This window comes from Hordeum vulgare, chromosome 4H, assembly GCF_904849725.1.
Source record: "Hordeum vulgare subsp. vulgare chromosome 4H, MorexV3_pseudomolecules_assembly, whole genome shotgun sequence".
In the NCBI taxonomy this organism is placed as follows: Eukaryota; Viridiplantae; Streptophyta; class Magnoliopsida; order Poales; family Poaceae; genus Hordeum; species Hordeum vulgare.
In genome coordinates, this window is record NC_058521.1 from 546,997,235 (window position 1) to 547,017,435 (window position 20,201).

Here is a 20,201-nt window from a genome sequence, read left to right on the forward strand (position 1 = left end):
TTTCTTTAGGAGCATCATTACTTTTCTTGCCATGCTTCTCTCTCTTTCTATTGTTTGTTTTTTTGAAACGCGGTCTCTTAGGACCTGGTTCATTAAAAAAAGACGAAAAGAATACTACCACCGTAAAATGTCATAATTATTTTACAGCTTTATCATGAAAAGCATTTCATAAAGGGTTTGTCTAAGTATCGGTTGACTGAGACTTGGCAAAGTCTCAGTCTTATAGCCCATCCCATCTTATTCCCTCGTGCAGTCTTAACGTTTTTTCCTGTTGATGCTGGGCCGATCCTTGTCTTTGCCTTTTGGTGCCATCTGATTTTTCTGGGCGCCCCTTGTTGCGCGCTGGATGGACACGATTTTCCAGCGTCTAGTTTTTGTTTTGTTTCCGGCTTGTCTAGTTTTTGTTCTATTGCCCGGGTTATTTTGTTTAATTTTTCTTGATGTTTGTTCATTTTTTTTACTTTATATTCCATTTTCAGTTACATGTTCATAAAAGAATGGGAAGCATTTTTTTTGCATACGTTGTGATACTTAAGAAAAGGTGTTGTTTAAAAATAATATCCATCATGTATTGACAAAATTATTGTTTGATTGCAAAAATGTTTGAAAAGATTTAAAATTTTCACCATATATTTTAAAATAAAAATGTATTTTAAAAATGTCCAATGTGTATTTAAAAATATAATGAAGGTGTAGGGAGCGGCTAGTTGCTGGTAATTGTATCCCTTGTAGTTGTGTGTCATGTTACACCATCCAACTTACAATAGATTCTTCATAAGAAAATGACATAACACCACTAAGTTAGTTGTGTTGAAAACATGCAGTTGCAACCAGGATCAACATTTGCAACTTCCAATTGCATGCCTAGTGACAGACATGCAACTGCCCCCTCTGATAGACAAACACCGCTAAGTTGTACTCCCTCCATTCCTAAATATAAGTTTTTTAAGAGATTTCACTACATACTACATCTGTAGCAAAATGCATGAATCAACGTTTTAAAGTATGTTTATATACATTTGTATGTATTCTTTAGTTGAATCTTTAAAAATACTTATATTTAGGAACCGATGGAGTAGTTGGGGGTGACACTTGTGGTTGCATGTCTAGTGCAGACATGCAACTGCTCTCCCCTGACAAGCTACAGTAATATGCAGTCGAGTTGAAGATACGTCGTTGTAGTCGAAAAACTTGTAGTTTTGTACCTATTGACAAACATGCAATTGCCCTCCCCGACATACACAAAACCCCATGTCACGCACAAGTTGCACTTTCGTTGAAGACATGCACTTGCATACCTAGTGGAATACATGCAACTACCCATGTCCCGACGAACACCACTAAGTTGCAATTGCATTGAAGATATGTAGTTGCAGTCGAGCGCGAGATACCTGCAGTTGTGTGCCTAGTGACAGACACGTAATTGCTGCCTCCTCGGACAAAATCACCATAGAGTTACATTCGTATTGAAGACATGCAACTGGAGTCAATGGCGACAATTGAAGTTGAGTGCCTAGTGACAAACATGCAATTGTCTTCCCCACCAGACAAAGCACCACTAGGTTGCGTGCCTAGTGAAAAAGGCAACTACCTCTCCCGACAAAACATCACAGAGTTAGCAGTTGCATGCCTAGTGAAAGAGATGTGACTATCCTCTCCTTCCATAAAACACCAATGAGTTACAATTACCTTAAATACATGAAGTTGATGTCGATCTATCATCTTTCTCCTCTTTAAGTATCTGTAACTGTGGCGTGGTGGTAATCGACTGCAAACCGCCTCAAGAGGTTGTTGGAGTTGGCAGCAACTTTTGTATGTTTTGTTAATTTTCTCAATACATATAAAAAAGAATAACGACCCAAACAAGAGTCAAACTCATGACCTTACTAATAAGCGTGCGCGTACGGGGCATACAATTGAGCTACTAAGAGCATCTCTAGTGGCTTGTGTATGTGGTAGTCTAAACCAAATATAGACTATCACAGGTCCAAAAACGCCTCCAACGGCTTGTCTATCAGCTAGTCTAAATTATACACATCCAGTAAAATTGCTACCCATTGTCCAAATATACACGACCGAGCGACCGCGAGTAAATCACAGCTGCTTCTCGCGCCGTCTCTCCTGCACTCATCTGGAGCAGATCGAGACGAGGAGGACGCACGCCACTTCCCCGAGCTTGTCGCCGTCGCTGAGGTATGGCCTTTTCTCGTCAGATTGGGAGAGAGAGAGAGAGAGAGGGAGGGACAAGGGAGGGCGCGCTGGCGCCGGCGCCGCCTCGGCTCGATGCGCGAGGCCTCAGGTCGACGGAGCTCAGGTCGGCGGCGCTCAGGCCGGGCGGGCGCTCAGGCTGGCGGGATCAGATCGACCAAGCAGGGGGCGCTCAGGCCGGCGGAGGTAGGGGGAGGGGGGTGGGGAGGCCGGCGGGAGGGGGAACTGCGGCGGCGGTGCGCAGCAGTGCCTTGCATGCGGTGCGCAGCAGGCACAGGCACAAGCCTGAATTATTGTTGTTTGTGTATTTGCTGTCGATTGTTGTTTGTGTATTTGCTGTCGATTGCTTCCTCCAACACCTTCCTACTGAATTATTGTTTGTGTATGTTGCTTCTATTGCCATGTATATATCCTACTGAATTATTGTTTGTGTATAGATGGAGAACTTAAATGAGATGGACTCACATATCAACAACTCCTCATTTCTAGACATGATGAATGTGGAATCGAGTGACATAAATTGGATTGGAATATCAAATTGCAGCCCAATTGGGGAACAAGTGAGGACGCCAACTAAGAAAATAGACAAAAGGAGCCTCCACAAAAGGGAAAAATTGGTCAAGTGCTGAAGACTTGGTGTTGATCCAAGCATGGGCAAATACTAGTTTGGATGCGATGACTGGGATGGATCAGAATTTAAGTACATATTGGGGAAGGATTTCAGATTACTACAACAGCCACAAAAAACCGTCATGGTCGGAGCCTGTTCCTAATGGACTCACTTGTCGTTACAACACTATTTCAGCGCTCACGAGCAGCTTCTGTGCATGCGTTCAACAAATATTAAATAGAAATGGCAGCGGCTTGACTCTCTCCGATAAGGTATGCATCTATTTTCTAATTTGCTTCAAATATTCCATATGTGTTGTATGAAAGTGTTAACTCTCCATTTCCTTTTGCAGGAAAGAAATGCACACCGCTTGTTCATTGAATTGGATGAGAAAAAGATGAGATCGTTGCTCGCTGCCAGAACACATCTGGTTGACCTTTATTTGTTCTTCTGCCAACTATTTATTATGACTTGAACTATTTGTCACTTGTACTACATCACTCGTGTCCAAGCTTCTGCTAGAGGTGTTCAACTAGATCATATTGAAGTTGAGAATGATCATCTTTGTTTCTAATTTGTTGATGCATCTGAATAAATGCACTCAGTTGTTCCGCATGAGTAGAAGACACCGTGACTCTTTCTCCCATTCCCTCATAACTGTAGTTTTCCCAACCAGTGTGTCCTTCCTCTTCAACTATCATATTGTGCATTATGACACAAGCTTTCATGACATCACCGATTTCTTTACGTTTCCATCCTTTCGCAGGTCCTCGGACAATGGCAAAACGGGATTGCAAAACTGCAAAGGCTCGTTCAACATCCTTTCTAGCCACCTCTTGCCTTTGGGCAAAATGTTTCTTCTTTCTTGTTTATGGAGATGGTATGGTCTTCACAAATGTTGCCCACTCTGGATATATGCCATCTGCAAGGTAATACCCCATAGTATACCGATGGCCATTGATGGTATAATTCACTTATGGAGCTTCACCTTCGGCTAGCTTTGCAAACACATGAGAACCTTGAAGAACATTTAGATCGTTGTTACACCCTGGTACACCAAAGAAAGCATGCCAAATCCAAAGATCCTCGGAAGCAACTGCTTCCAAGATCATTGTGGACTTTTTCACATGACCTTTAAACATGCCATGCCATTTTTGGGGGCAATTTTTCCAAACATAGTGCATACAATCTATACTGCCTAACATACCAGGAAATCCTCTTTCCTCGCCGACTGCAAGTAATCTTGCAGTATCTTCTTCATTTGGAGATCTTAGGTATTAGTCATCAAAGACTTCACAAATTTTGATCACAAACTTCTTGCAAGCCTCTAGATTTGTAGCTTCTGCAGATCGGATGTAGTCATCAACACTATCAGCTGCTATTCCATAAGTTAGCATTCGCATTGTTGCAGTCATCTTTTGCAACGGATGCAACCCAAGAAGTCCACAAGCACTTCTTGTTTGCGTAAAATAACCATCATAATCATGTTGAAGTATAGTTTCAGCTATGCGATTAAACAAATTTCGAGACATCCTAAACCTGTGCGTTAAATCTATAATTAGATAGGAAGGTGGAAAATAGGAAAACATAGAGTAATGTACTAATTACGAACCTTCGCCGAAAGAAGTTTTTGGGATAGCGAGGATTTTCACTGAAGTAGTCATTCCAGAGTAGAACAAATCCAACATCTCTTCCTCGATTGATCATCCGACGTCCATGCTTGGAACCACCATGGTGTCAACGGTTCCCCTGCTCTTCCTCAATGTTTTCACTCATCATTCTGTTGTGTGAGACAGGACAGAGGAATTCGGGGAAGGAATGACCAGGATTGGTGGATGAGGGATGGACCCACTATAGCGGTTTGTTTGTACATGATATCATTTGACGGAACCCTGCTGAAAAGGCTATAGGTTATAGTCGGCTATAGCGGTCTATTTATACATGATATCATTTAACGACACCCTGTTGAAAAGGTTATAGGCTATAGCCGGCTATTTAAAACTATGGGAAAAACACGATGTACAATAGTATCTTACTATCTACAATTATATACACACCTCACTTGCTTGCAAATAACAAGACAAGAGGATTGGCAACCCCTCTTGCCCGCGTTGGATGTAAGTTATTTGTTCTTTTGTGTGCAGTCGCTGAAGACGGTTGCGGTTGATATTCATATTGGTTTGATAAACCTTGGTTTCATAACTTATTGAAAGGGGGCGGCGGGATCGGTTCCTCCTCTCGCACGGACTGCAGCGGCACGGGCCGTTCGGTTTTGCGGGGGGGGGGGGGCAAGCGTTGACGCGGGAACGCGACCTTGGTGCGGCTTGGGCTACGGAATGGTGCAGAGGGTGGCTTGGCGCGGCATGCGGTTCTGGGCAGTGCACTGATGTCCCACAAGCGTATGGGATCGCAGCAGTTTTCGACAGTAGAGTATTCAACCCAAATTTATTGAATCGCCAAGACGGGAAGCGAAAGAATATTCTCAAGTATTACCAGCTGAATGTGTCAGATTCAACCACACCTGAAAGAGTAGTGTCTGCAAGCGAAGTATCAGTAGCAAGGTAGTATGATAGCAACGGTGCGAGAAACGATCTGTTGATGGCAGACTATTCCTAACTGTTGTATCAATGATGCCAGCACGTTGACGGGGGATTATTCTTGAGAAGAATGCTTCCCCGGCTACGGCTCCAACAAATTCTAGCAACAAGTAGCAGCGAAGTAGCAAGGAACAACAGTAGCAGCAGCAACAAAGTAACAAGTAACAGCAACAGCAAAGTGGCACAACCCCTTTTGTAGCAAGGGACAAGCCTAGGCAAAGTAACGTAGCGAGGACCAGTAATAAAATACTCGTAGGCAGTGGATCGGTGATGGATGAGTATGACGGATGTGATTCATCATGTAACAGCTATAATAAGGAGAGATATGTAACTAGCTCACGTTCATCAATCTAATGTAAGCATGCATTCCGTATGTAGTCATACATGCTTAGGGAAAAGAACTTGCATGACACCTATTGTCCATCCCTCCCGTGGCAGCGGGGTCCTAATGAAAACTACGGGATATTAAGCTTCTCCTTCTAATAAAGAACCGGACCAACGCATTAACACGCGGTGAATACATGAACTCCTCATACTATGGTCATCTCCGGGAGTGGTTCCGGCTATTGTCACTCCGGGGTTGCCGGGTCATAACATATAGTAGGTGACTACAACTTGCAAGATAGGATCTAAAACACACATATATTGGCGACAACATAATAGGTTCAGATCAAAAATCATGGCACTCGGGCCCTAGTGACAAGCATTAAGCATAGCGAAGTAGTAGCAACATCAATCTAGAACATAGTGGATACTAGGGATCAATCCCTGTCAAGAACTAACTCGGTTACATGATAGATCTCATCCAACTCATCACTGTCCAACAAGCCTACGATGAGATTACTCACGAATGATGAAGAGCATCATGGAATTGTCGATGGAAAAAGGTTGATGATGACGATGGCGACGATTTCCCCTCTCTGGAGCCCGAAACGGACTCCAGATCTGCCCTCCAGATGAAGAACAGGATGTGGCGGCGCCTCCGTATCGCAAAGCGCGATGAAACCTTCTCTCTGATTTTTTTTTCCAGGCGAAACGGAAGATATAGAGCTGTGTTTGGGGGCGGTGGTGCCACGTGGGCCCTACAAGCCTGCACGGCGCGACCATAGGGGGTGGTCGCGACCTGTGGGCTTGTGTCCCACTAGCACGCCTCCTCACGTGGATCTTTGCGCAGGTATTTTTATTTTATTCCAGAAAAAATCTCCGTAAATTTTCTGGACATTCCGAGAACTTTTATTTCTCCACAAAAACAACACCATGACAATTCTGCTGAAAACAGCGTCAGTCCGGGTTAGTTCCATTCAAATCATGCAAATTAGAGTCCAAAACAAGGGTAAAAGAGTTCGGAAAAGTAGATACGACGGAGACGTATCAACTCCCCCAAGCTTAAAGCCTTGCTTGTCCTCAAGCAACTCAGTTGACAAACTGAGAGAGACAAAAGAAAAACTTTGACGAACTCGGTTTGATCTTGTTGTTGCAACCATGTCTAACTCATAACCAGAATTTCAGCAACATCACAAGCAAACCACATAAGCAAATGACATCTAGGTCTCACGGTAAACTCATATCAATGGCATAATCAACTAGCGAGCAAATAATAATAAGCCTCAAGTGTCAACACTTCAATCAAAACAACATGAAGCAGTACGAATAGATGGTATCTCGCTAGCTCTTTCTGAGACCGCAAAACATAAATGCAGAGCACCTTCAAAGACCAAGGGTTGACTAAACATTGTAATTCATGGCAATGAAGATCCAGTCATAGTCATACTCAACACAGTTAAAAGCAAAGCATAAAAATGACAGAGGTGCTCTCTAATTGGTGCTTTTGTAAGAGGAGGATGACTCAACAGGAACATAAATAGACAGGCCCTTCGCAGAGGGAAACATTGATTTGCAGATGTGCCAGAGCTCAAGCTTTGAAAACAGAGATAATAATATTTGGTGGCATGCTTTCATTGTCAACGCAATGACTAAGAGTTCTCAACATCTTCCATGCTACACATGCTATAGGCGGTTCCCAAATAGAAAAGTAAAGTTTTGACTCCACCACCACCAATCAATCATACTCCACGGCTAGCCGAATCCTCGGGTACCATCCATACCAACATCAATCCTGGGGGAGTTTTGTTTGCAATTATCTTTTCAATTTGAGCATGGAACTGGGAATTCCAATTACCGGCCCCTTTCTCGTGAATGATAGTGAATAAACACATATCGAGGATAACACGCCTAGCATGGAAGATACCAATAGCCCCATGTCACCACATGACCGGTTCGGGCATGCAAAACAGATTATTTATTGAAGATTTAGAGAGTGGCACATGCAAATTTACTTGGAACAACAGGTAGATACCACACATAGGTAGGTATGATGGACTCATATAGAACAACTTTGGGTTTAGGGAAGTGGATGCACAAGCAGTATTCTCGCTTAGTACAAGTGAAGGCTAGCAAAAGAGTGGGAAGCGACCAACTAGAGAGCGACAACAGTCATCAAAATGCATTGAGAGTAACTAATATTGAGTGCAAGCATGAGTAGGACATAAATCACCATGAACATGAACATCATAGAGGCTATGTTGATTTTGTTTCAACTACATGCGTGAACATGCGCCAAGTCAAGCCACTTGAAACATTCAAAGGAGGATACCATCCTATCATACTACATCATAGTCATCTCAACATTCATGTGGGCAACCAAGACAAACCATTATAAGCTCCTAGCTAAGTAAGCATGGCATAAGCAACGATCATCTCTAAGTTGTCATTGCAAACATGTTTCTCTCACAACAAAGCTGAATCAGGCATGATGAGCTAGTCATATTTACAAAAACAAAATAGATCGAGTTCATACCAGCTTTTCCAGGCTCAGTCACTTCATCATATATTGTCATTATTGCCTTTCACTTGCACGATCGAATGATGTGAACAATAATAAGAGTGCTCGTGCATTGGACTAAAGCTGGAATCTGCAGGCAAACACAAAGGAGAAGACAAATTAATATGGCTCTTTGAAAGCTAAACAGGTATGCATGCAAGAGCCACTAAACATTGTAACCAATATCTTCTACCTTGACCCAAAGAAAAAAGAAAACTATCTACATGGGAAAGCTCCCAGCAAGCAAAAGAAGAAAAAGGAAATCTTTTTGGGTTTTCTCAAACTAGACAAACACACGAAAAGAAAACAAAAAAATAAAATAAACTAGCATGGATGATACAGTGGCAAAGTGTGAACACCGGCTAACAAAGTGAAAGCATAAGCAAGAATGTAAAGTCGGTGAGAACACATACTCCCCCAAGCTTAGGCTTTCGGCCTAACTTGGTCTACTCCCATGGATGGTCCTGGCGAAACCCAAAATCATAATGGGGGTTATACGGGAGTGTTGCAGCCACTGCCTGAATAGCTGCCTCACAGAGACGAGTAGCCTTTGCCTCCCTCTCATACTCCTCTGCCTCTCCTCTAGTTATGTAATATCTGCATTTTACCTGAAAGTCAAAGAGAGCAGGAGCAGGAAGGGTAATATGGAAAACACGTTGTCGGTTAAATATCAAACGGTATAGGAGGGATTCGTCATCCCTCTCAAGGAACTGGTAGCGTGTCAAAGCAACGCGGTCAAGGAAAGTTGTATGGAGCGGGGGATCTCCTTTGCGGATGGGTACTTTTCTACCGGATGCTAAAACAGAAAACAGGGAAAACTAAACTAAAACCTATCATTTTTCTTCTAAGCAACCTAAAGTCAAAGCTGGGGACAGAGGTTTGTGACTCCTCGATTCATCCATGTCATGGTCATCGAAAGAAATCCGTCAATGGGGTTGATCAAATCCCCTTGACAAAACTTCGCGAGTCGCAAAAGAGAACGGAGAATTTTTGAATAGTCACTAGGTCACCTCAATGGGGATGTGTATCTCCCCAACAAGCAAATCATACTTCATCTTGACACGAGGAATAGGGCATTCAAAGCTCCCAATAAGAATCGACGAAGTTTTTTCGATAGCATTGATGCAACATACTCGATATTGTTTCTTCGAAAAGTGCACCGTATGCTCATTACCGTTGACATGGAAAGTGACATTGCCTTTGTTGTAATCTATAACAGCCCTTGCAGTGTTTAAAAAGGGTCTTCCGAGGATGACAGCCATGGCATCGTCCTCGGGAATATCAAGATAACAAAGTCTGTTAAGATAGTGGTGTTAGCAACCACAACAGGCACATCCTCGCAAATGCCGATAGGGCAAGCAGTTGATTTGTCGGCCATTTGCAGAGAGATTTTAGTGGGTGTCAACTTATCCAGTTCAAGTCTACGATAAAGAGAGAGAGGCATAACACTAACACATGCTCCAAGATCACATAACGCAGTTCTAACGTAGTTGCCTTTAATGGAGCAAGGTATAGTGGGCACACCGGGATCACCTAGTTTCTTGGGAGTTCCACCCTTGAAAGTGTAATTAGCAAGCATGGTGGAGATCTCAAGATCAGGTATCCTCCTCTTATTAGTCACAATATCTTTCATGTACTTAGCATACGGAGACATCTTGAGCATATCAGTCAAGCGCATCTGCAGAAAGACAGGTCTGATCATTTCAACGAATCGCTCAAAATCCTCATCATCCTTTTTCTTGGATGGTTTTGGAGGAAAGGGCATAGGTTTCTGAACCCATGGTTCCCTTTCTTTACCGTGCTTCCTAGCAGTGAAGTCATTCTTATCGTATCTTCTAGTCTTAGGCTGTGGGTTATCGAGATCAACAGGTTCAATCTCCACATCCTTTTCATTGCTAGGTTGAGCATCATCATGAACATCGCTATTGATATTATCGTTAGGCTCATGTTCATCACCAGATTGTGTTTCAGCATCAGAGACAGAGGCATCGTTTGGACTCTCAGGTGTAGCAGCAACAGGGTTGCTAGCGTGCAGGTTCCTATCATCTTTCTTTTTCTTTCTAGGATGACTAGGTGCATCAGTGCTAACTCCTTGAGAATCTTGTTCAACTCTCTTCGGATGACCCTCAGGATACAGAGGTTCCTGGGTCATTCTACCGCCTCTAGTGACGACTCTGACGGAATTGTCATTCAACTCATTGAGCAAGTCATTCAGAGCTTTAAGTACTTGTTCTACCTGAGTAGTAACCATAGAGGCATGTTTACTCAGAACTTTAAGATCATTGACATTTCTGTCCACACAAGCACTTAAATGACTAAGCATACGAGCATTCTTTTCCAATGTTCTGCTAACATAATCGTTGAAACTCTGTTGTTTGGCAACAAAGTTATCAAACTCATCCATGCATAAGCTAGCAGGTTTATCAAAAGGAATATCACTCTCATCAAACCTACGCAGAGAATTTACTTCTGCTACCTGTATCGGGTTATCCAGACCACGGATCTCTTCGATAGGTGGTAGGTTTTTGACATCTTCAGATTTAATGCCGTTCTCTCGCATAGATTTCTTGGCTTCTTGCATATCTTCGGGACTGAGGAATAGAATACCTCTTTTCTTCGGAGTTGGCTTAGGAGGTGGTTCGGGAATAGTCCAAGCATTCTCATTGCACAAGATGTTGTTCAACAGAATCTCAGCTTGTTCTACAGTTCGTTCCCTAAAAACACTACCGGCACAACTATCTAAGTGGTCTTTGGAAGCATCGGTAAGTCCATTATAGAAGATATCAAGTATTTCATTCTTCTCAAGAGGGTGATCAGGCAAAGCATTCAGTAGCTCGATAAGCCTCCCCCAAGCTTGTGGGAGACTCTCTTCTTCAGCTTGAGCAAAGTTGTATATTTCCTGCAAGGCAACTTGCTTCTTATGGGCAGGGAAATATTTTTCAAAGAAGTAGTAGACCATATCATGGGGGCTACGCACACAACCAGGAGCAAGAGAAGTGAACCAGGTCTTGGCATCATCCTTTAGCGAGAAAGGAAATAGCTTGAGCATGTAGTAGTGGCAGATCTTTTCCTCACTAGTGAATAGGGTGGCTATATCGTGCAGTTTGGTAAGATGGGCTACAACCATTTCAGACTCATAACCGTGAAAAGGATCAGATTTGACCAGAGTGATTAACTCAGGGTCAACAGAGAATTCATAATCCTTATCGGTCACAAAGATAGGCGAAGTGGCAAACTTCGGATCGTATTTCATCCTAGTGTTTAGAGATTTTTCTTTCCACTTGCGCAGAATTTTCTCAACATCATAGCTATCCTTACACGCAAGAAAATCCTCAGCTATCTCTCACTCCATAACATAGCACGTATCAGGCATAATAAGCAATTCAGGCATAGTAGCAGGTTCTACTTCAATAGTATCAGCAGTTTCAGAAGTATCATCACATATAGCAGCAACTCTAGTAATATGTGCATCAAGGAATGCACCTAGTGGCAAAGCAGTATCAGGCATAGCAGGCATAGTATCTAGCATAGCATCATCAGGCATAGTATTAAGTATAGCATCATCAGGCATAGTATCAAGCATAGCATCATCATAAACATCATGGGCAGCAGAAGTAGCATCATCAAGCACAGGCGACATATCAAGATTTCTAGTAGGAGGTGATGTCGCAAACTTACTCAAAACTGAAGGTGAATCAAGTGCAGAGCTAGATGGCAGTTCCTTACCTCTCCTCATAGTGGAAGGCAGGATTTTAGTTCTTGGATCTTTCGGATTCCTCATAGTGATCAGCAGACGTCAATCCCAAGTGACTCGCAGAATATAGCTGTGCCTCCCCGGCAACGGCGCCAGAAAAAGCATTGATGTCCCACAAGCGTATGGGATCGCAGCAGTTTTCGAAGGTAGAGTATTCAACCCAAATTTATTGATTTGCCAAGACGAGAAGCGAAAGAATATTCTCAAGTATTAGCAGCTGAATGTGTCAAATTCAACCACACCTGAAAGATTAGTGTCTGCAAGCAAAGTATCAGTAGCAAGGTAGTATGATAGCAACGGTGCCAGAAATAATCTGTTGATGGCAGACTATTCCTAACTGTTGTATCAATGGCGCCAGCACGTTGACAGGGGATTATTCTTGAGAAGAATGCTTCCCCGGCTACGGCTCCAACAAAGTCTAGCAACAAGTAGCAGCGAAGTAGCAAGGACCAACAGTAGGAGCAGCAACAAAGTAACAAGTAACAGCAGCAGCAAAGTGGCCCAATTCCTTTTGTAGCAAGGGACAAGCCTAGGCAAAGTAACATAGCAAGGACCAGTAGTAAAATACTCGTAGGCAGTGGATCGGTGATGGATGAGTATGACGGATGTGTTTCATCATGTAACAGCTATAGTACAGAGAGATATGTAACTAGCTCCCGTTCATCAATCTAATGTAGGCATGTATTCCGTATGTAGTCATACGTGCTTAGGGAAAAGAACTTGCATGACATCTATTGTCCATCCCTCCCATGGCAGCGGGGTCCTAATGGAAACTACGGGATATTAAGGTTCTCCTTCTAATAAAGAACCGGACCAACGCATTAACACGCGGTGAATACATGAACTCCTCATACTATGGTCATCTCCGGGAGTGGTTCCGGCTATTGTCACTCCGGGGTTGCCTGGTCATAACACATAATAGGTGACTACAACTTACAAGATAGGATCTAAAACACACATATATTGGCGACAACATAATAGGTTCAGATCTAAAATCATGGCACTCGGGCCCTAGTGACAAGCATTAAGCATAGCCAAGTAGTAGCAACATCAATCTAGAACATAGTGGATACTAGGGATCAATCCCCGTCAAGAACTAACTCGATTACATGATAGATCTCATCCAACTCATCACCGTCCAGCAAGCCTACGATGAGATTACTCACGAACGATGAAGAGCATCATGGAATTGTCGATGGAGAAAGGTTGATGATGACGATGGCGACGATTTCCCCTCTCCGGAGCCCGAAACGGACTCCAGATCTGCCCTCCAGATGAAGAACAGGATGTGGCGGCGCCTCAGTATCGCAAAACGCGATGAAACCTTCTCTCTGATTTTTTTCCAAGCGAAACGGAAGATATAGAGCTGAGTTTGGGGGCGGTGGTGCCACGTGGGCCCCACAAGCCTGCATGGCGTGGCCATAGGGGGTGGCCGCGGCCTGTGGGCTTGTGGACCACTGGCACGCCCCCTCAGGTGGATCTTTGGGCATGTATTTTTCTTTTATTCCAGAAAAAATCTCCGTAAATTTTCAGGACATTCCGAGAACTTTTATTTCTGCACAAAAACAACACCATGGCAATTCTGCTGAAAACAGCATTAGTCCGGGTTAGTTCCATTCAAATCATGCAAATTAGAGTCCAAAACAAGGTCAAAAGAGTTCGGAAAAGTAGATACGACGGAGACGTATCATGCACCTGGGCGGCGGCCTCCGGTTGTGGCGGTTTGTTCTGGCATGTTCCCCGATCTAAAGCCCCAGAGGTGAGAGGTCAGGGCGGTTGTGTTGGTTTGGCGTGCAGTGAGTGATGCCAACAGATAGCATCCTGGTCGACGATTACAGATTGAGTTGAGTAGTTGGTCGGCCCTCCTTTCGCCGCCTAGCCCGACCCTACTCTCGCCCCCACCTTGTCGCCACTGGGGTCGTCCTTGCTCAAAGCCCGGATGGCAGCGTGGGTCGCCTTCTCCTACCGCTTCGGTTCTGCCTTGTGTCCCCGGTTGTCGGTTCGGGATATCATGGCGGCCTAGTCGAGTGGATTAGTGGCGTGGGGGTTGATGATCTCGATCAATAAATGTGGTTGCGAGTGTGGTCTTCTCTTGCCAAGCAGACGATCTACCTGTTTTGGATTCTCTTCGATGTGGCCGACGATGAGTTCCGACTTTGTCCGCCGGAGATCTATAGATTGACACAAGACGCTCCTGATTTTCTGGATCGGGTGGGATTTGGCCGCGTGCATCGGTGTTTCTATCCGTGCGGTTTAAGTGGGTGCAGCAATTTCTACATTCATTTAGCTCGTTGGTTGTTGGATAGTTAACGGGTAAAGAGATGATAGCTTGCACCTTTCTAATGCATTTTTTACTTCACTTCATAATTTGTCCTAAAAAAATTATATCCACACTTTTCACCCGAAGGGAGTATCACATGTTTTTTGCAATTTAACAAAGGGAAACACTTTCTATCCTACCTCTGATAGGAGTCATTCGTCACACCAGTCCAACGACGTTGATGCGTTTTCAATCTCACACCTGATTTAGGCCCTGTTTGAAACCACAATAGATTATGATAATTTGGATTATAAAGATATATTATATAATCTGGTTTATAAAAATAATCTAGTTGGGCATGTTTGGAGGCCAGATTATATAAACTGTAATCCAGGTTTTACATTGCATAATGACATGTCTGCCCTCTGTTTTTATTTTAAATAGGAGGGTGGCGGTGGTAGTAATGTAATTATCTCCAACTTTACAAGGGTGATGGGTCATTGGCAATCCATAATCTGCTTTTAGCTGAGGTAGAGTAGATTGTGAGTTTTTAATAATCTATCCATCTAGTTTCTATAATCTACACCATAATCTGCCCTCTTTGGAGATAAAATAGATTATAAAAACCTGGATTATATAATCTGAGTGGTTCCAAACAGGGCCTTACTTTCCAAATTCGTTAATCCCGTTTCCAAACGAGCCCAGCTTTCTTGCCTCGTCACCCCATAACCCACGTTAGTTAAATCCCCATATTAATCTCAGTTGCGCGGCTGCGCCCACCCACCTCATCGTCGTGACGTCGTCCCAATCTCACCTGCCCCCGGCACAGCTCCATTGCCAATCTTGCCACTCCCCTCGCTGCCGCAGCTCCCTCTGCGAGCGACATTCCATGACCATGAGATTCACCGTCCTAGTGCGTCGTCCCATCTGATTATTGCGACTCCTATTATCCGCAAAGGAAGCTCGCAACTGCCCTCGTCTCCTATGCGTGTACCCATGTTGTTCTCTCTTGCCTGGAGTGGACAAGACAATCACAGTTGTTATGCAATCCCAGGTCAGCTAACACCAGCGTTTCCGACCCACGTGCGTCAACAGGCCCAACCGAAGAACATCACCGACTTATAAGAGGCCTTGGTCCCTCTCCCCCAAAAGATTAGCCTATTAGGAGGGGACAATCTCACCCTTATAAGTCGTGTTATGTCTCCTCCCACAATCGATGTGGGTCTAAACCCAACAATATCCCCTCACACATCGGTCACCATGGGCCCGCTAACACCACCGTTTCCAGCTCACCAACCATGACCGACCATCCGTGAGTTCGCCGAGATATATTCCGGATACATTCCGGATACATGGGCTCTAATACCAATTGTTATGCAATCCCAGGTCCGCTAACACGAGTGTTTTCGACACACATGCGTCAACAGGCCCAACCGGAGAACAACACCAACTTATAAGAGGCCTTGGGCCCTCTCCCCCAAAAGACTAGCCTATTAGGAGGGGACAACCCCACCCTTATAAGTCGTGTTATGTCTCCTCCTACAATCAATGTGGATCTAAACCCAACAACAGAGACACACTATCGGGCTACTAGCTGCTAGACGAGCGGTTCTTATCCAGTTTGTATTAGAGGTGAGATGGAATGGGCCTGGTATTTTTGTTGCCGTTGCTCCATTATAGGTCCAGTACAAATATCGATTTGTCAAGACAAAGGGAATAAGAGAAGAAACGACAATGGTGACAAGAAGATATAAACCTCAGTTTCTATGCTTCTACTAACTATCAATCATGTTGAGAGCATCTCTAGCAGACCCCGTATAAAACCAACCCGCAAAAGTCGTTTACAGTTCGTGGAAAAAGGGTTTTGCGGGCCGGGCGGGCGCGGACAGAGTCATACCCCGTAAATCGGACGTGTAAAAAAGGATATACGTAGAAGATGCGTTTTTACGGGTCGGCAATGCGGGTCTGGTCAGGCGCCACCGCGTCGACCCTGCAAACCGAAGACCCCGTAAATTAGAATTAATAATATGAAATATAAGTAAAATGTCAATATTACAATACAGTAATCATCCAAAGTACAATAATTATTCAAATCACACATGAATGAAATGAAAATGGATGGAAAATGGAATGTGTTAGTGCCCAACCCTTTGACAATGGTGCTCAATGAGATCCTTCTGAAGTTGAGAGTGGGTGTTTGCATTTTCAATCTCCCTGTAGGTCTGAAGAAAAGTTCTAATTCGGTTAGCGTCTCTAGCTGCTTTGACATGGCTACCCACATTGTCATAGAAAAACTTGAAGTTCATGCCTCTCTCATCTTCAAGAATCATATTGTGAAAAATAACACAACATGCCATGATGTTTTTCAATCGCTTGTCCCAAAATCAAGCAGGACCACGAACAATGGCAAACCTAGATTGCAAAACCCCAAATGCTCTTTCAATGTCTTTTCGGGGTGCCTCTTGTGCCCTTGCGAATTCAGATTGTTTCCTACTTTGGGGGTCTTTGATGCTCTTAACAAATGTGCACCAAGTAGGGTATATACCATCTGCAAGTTAGTACTCTTATGTGTATTCATGCCCATTGATAGTGTATGTGCAAGTTGGAGCATCACCACTAGCAAGTCTAGCAAGCAAATGAGACCGTTGCAACACATTGATATTATTTGGAGTACACGACATACCAAAAAAGAAATTCCAAATCCATAAATCATGTGAAGCTATGGCCTCTAGCACAATTTTTGCATCACGAGACTTGCCACAATACATTCCATGCCATACCTTTGGGCAATTTTTCCAAGTCCAATGCATACAATCTATGCTTCCTAGCATACCAGGCCAACCTCTTCTTTCATTAGATGCCATCATTTTGTGTGTGTCTTCCTCGTTCGGTGCCCGAAGATATTCTGGACCAAAGACATGGACGATCACTTTGGCAAACCTACGCACTAACTCAACTGTACTATCTTACCCAATGCGAAGGTACTCATCGGTATAGTCACCCAAAACGCCGTATGGAATCACCCGCATAGGTGCCGAGATTTTTCGATATGCACTAAATCCCTTCAAGCCCGCGACATTTCTTGTTTGAGTAAAATATCGACAATTGGCCTTGCAAGCTTGAACAATTTTTACAAAGGGGGATCTGCGCATACGGTACCTTCTACTCCAAAAGAGGTGCGGCGGATATGTTAGATTGGCCGCGAAGTAGTCTTGCATCAACATCTCGTTCCCGAGATGGCGATTTCGAGGAATGCAAAGACGACCGACGGTCGATCCTCGCCGCCTCTTTTGGTTCTTGTCTTCGTGCTCCTTCACGGTAAGGGCCATGTAATGCCCCAAGTGTAGAACCTACCCTTTTTGGACCTACTTCATGTGGGACCACATTGTCAGAGATTATGATGTTAAGTTGGTACCATGATTTCATGTGTGTTCCTTGCTATTTCCTTATCATGCATGCATGCATAGCATATCATTGCATGCCCATGTGCTCTTGTTGTTGCAAAGTGGCCATTGGATTACATGTGGTATTTGTGGTCATGATGTTGGAGGTGATCTTGTGATAACATGTGATGATGGTGTGTAGAAATAGTGGTAGCTTGGGATTCCAAAGCTCTTTGCAAATTTCAAACCCTTTCCCTTTCCTATTTTCTTTTGTTAAAAATTCCATCTTTACAAGAGCTGTTTTAAAATGTCTTGTATTTAGAGGTTATTGTGGGGATGATGATGTGATGATGTGGAGTTTTTATTGTGGTCTTGAGGGTGTTTAAAAATCACAAAACAGTATACTTAGTGATGTTTTGTATTTATTTAAATGCCCTATAAATTCCTTTTGCATTTTATTTTTAAAGCTTAGATATTTTTAGGCCCAGGGACATTTTTTGTTTTGATTTTTATTTCAGCAGTAGTCGTGAGATTTTTTTCTTTCTCTGGTTTTGTTACCTAATTAGAATATCTCCAGGGCTGTTTTTCTTTTTTTCCCTTCTCTGGTGGGCTCCCTCCCACCAAGAGGGGCCCAATTTCTCTCCTGGGGCAATACCCCTTCGCTGCAGCAGCCCAGCGCCGTCCCTCTTCCTCCTCCCGTCGACGTCATGCTGTACGACTCCACCTCCTCCACAGATTCACCATGGCATGATCCTGTGGCTCCAGCGCCTCCCCCGAGGTAATATAAGAGGAAGGGAACCCTCCTCCTTCCCCTAGGGTTCCCTCTCCTTCTCCCCAGCGGCGCCACCTCCCTCCTTTTCTCTCTTCCTCCCCGCAGGTAAGGCCTGTAGTCTAGCAGCAGAGAGAGAGAGGGTCGAGCTCGCCGCGTCTACCCCGCGTACGTCGCCGCCCGACGAGTCCGCCATGTCCAGGGGCTCGGGGGTGCACCCCGCGCTCCATTCCCGCCATCGCTGAGGACGAGGAGCGTCCTCACCGACGAGCACGAGCCCGTCTACCGCTCGGCCCCGGTGGTCTCTCCATCCTGCTTCGGTTCGACAGGGCAGGAACTTCCCCGAGCACCTTCTTCCTCTCCGGTCTTCCTCCTCCTCCGATCGGTGCCTCCTTCCGTTCCCTAGGTGAGCCGGTCCTCTTCCTCCCTTCCCCCTCGGTCTAGATCCGCCGTGGCCCTCCTCGTATCTCGCTGTTCGCGGTAGCCAGCAGGAGAGTGTAGTCGTGCTCGTGGCGTGGTGCAGTAGACGCCGACTGTGTGTGCATGCTGGGTAGCAGAGGTAACTCCCCCCTCGTGGTGCAGCGCAGTGGACGTGTAGGCGTCTCCCTTCATGGGCAGCAGCAACAGCGTTCTGCCCGACGTCCTCCCTGACGCCGGCGTGCAGAGCACTGGCTCAGGTGCCCATACTAGTTTAGCCGCGGATCTCCTGTGTTTTAACAGTTGTCTATCTGTAGCGCAGTGGTTGGCACTTGTGACTGTAAGTAAGAGGTGCAAGGATCGAATCCCCTGTAGGGCACCTTTCCCCCCTTTTTGTGTTGTTATTTTCGGCCTATGGTGCTAGCAGCTGCAGAGGGTATAGCCTGCGTATTGCTTCTTCTCTGTCGAAGCAAGATCAGTAGTAGAGTGGTTTCCCCCTGATATAGGTTGCTGAGAGGGCCTGGGTTCGACCCCCTCCCAGGCCTGTCATTTTTTTTCCCTGTGCTATTTTTTTCCCCTTGCAGTGAAGAGTTAGCTGCTAGCTATAATATTACAGGAGGAGATCAGTAGATGAAGTGTTTGTTTTTCATCTTGTTTTTATGGTGCCTTTGTTGCTGCAAGTGTAGGATATATGTGGATGTGGGTGGTAGAATTGTGTGGGTGTTTGCACTAGGTATAGTGGTTATATGAGGCATTCGAAGGTGGTGTGTGTGTGGGCACACCTACATGAGGGGATTGTGATTCCATGGGTGTTGTGCATCTCAAACTCATGGGCTTGGGCTCATGTGCCTTGTAATGTGGTGTTTGTGGATAGGCATGATTTTGTGCTTATTTGACTTAGTGCCATATGATGTGTGCATGTGTGTGTTATTGTGAGAAGTGATATGTGGGATGTGTGGACCTTCCCACCTTTGCAAGTGGTGCACCTCCTTATGTTTAATATGAGAGAGAGCATGTTGTGTGTGTGGGGTTGGCTTGTGATAAGCATTGGTGTTGTTGGTGTGCATGACACAAACATGAGGTTCAAACCCCCATGTCACTTTGTCATTGTGCACATGAACTCTACCTAGGTAGTTGTTGTCTTAGTAGGGTGCTTTATGGAGTTGCATATTCAGTTTTGTTGCAAGTTCGATCTTTGATTCCATGGAATAGGTGGAGCCCAAGGGCATGAGTTTTTGTGTGTTAGTAGTAGGGGTTTTTCTCTACACCATAGTGGTGTCAATTACCTCTTGGTGTTATGTGTGTGCAAACTATGCCTAGAC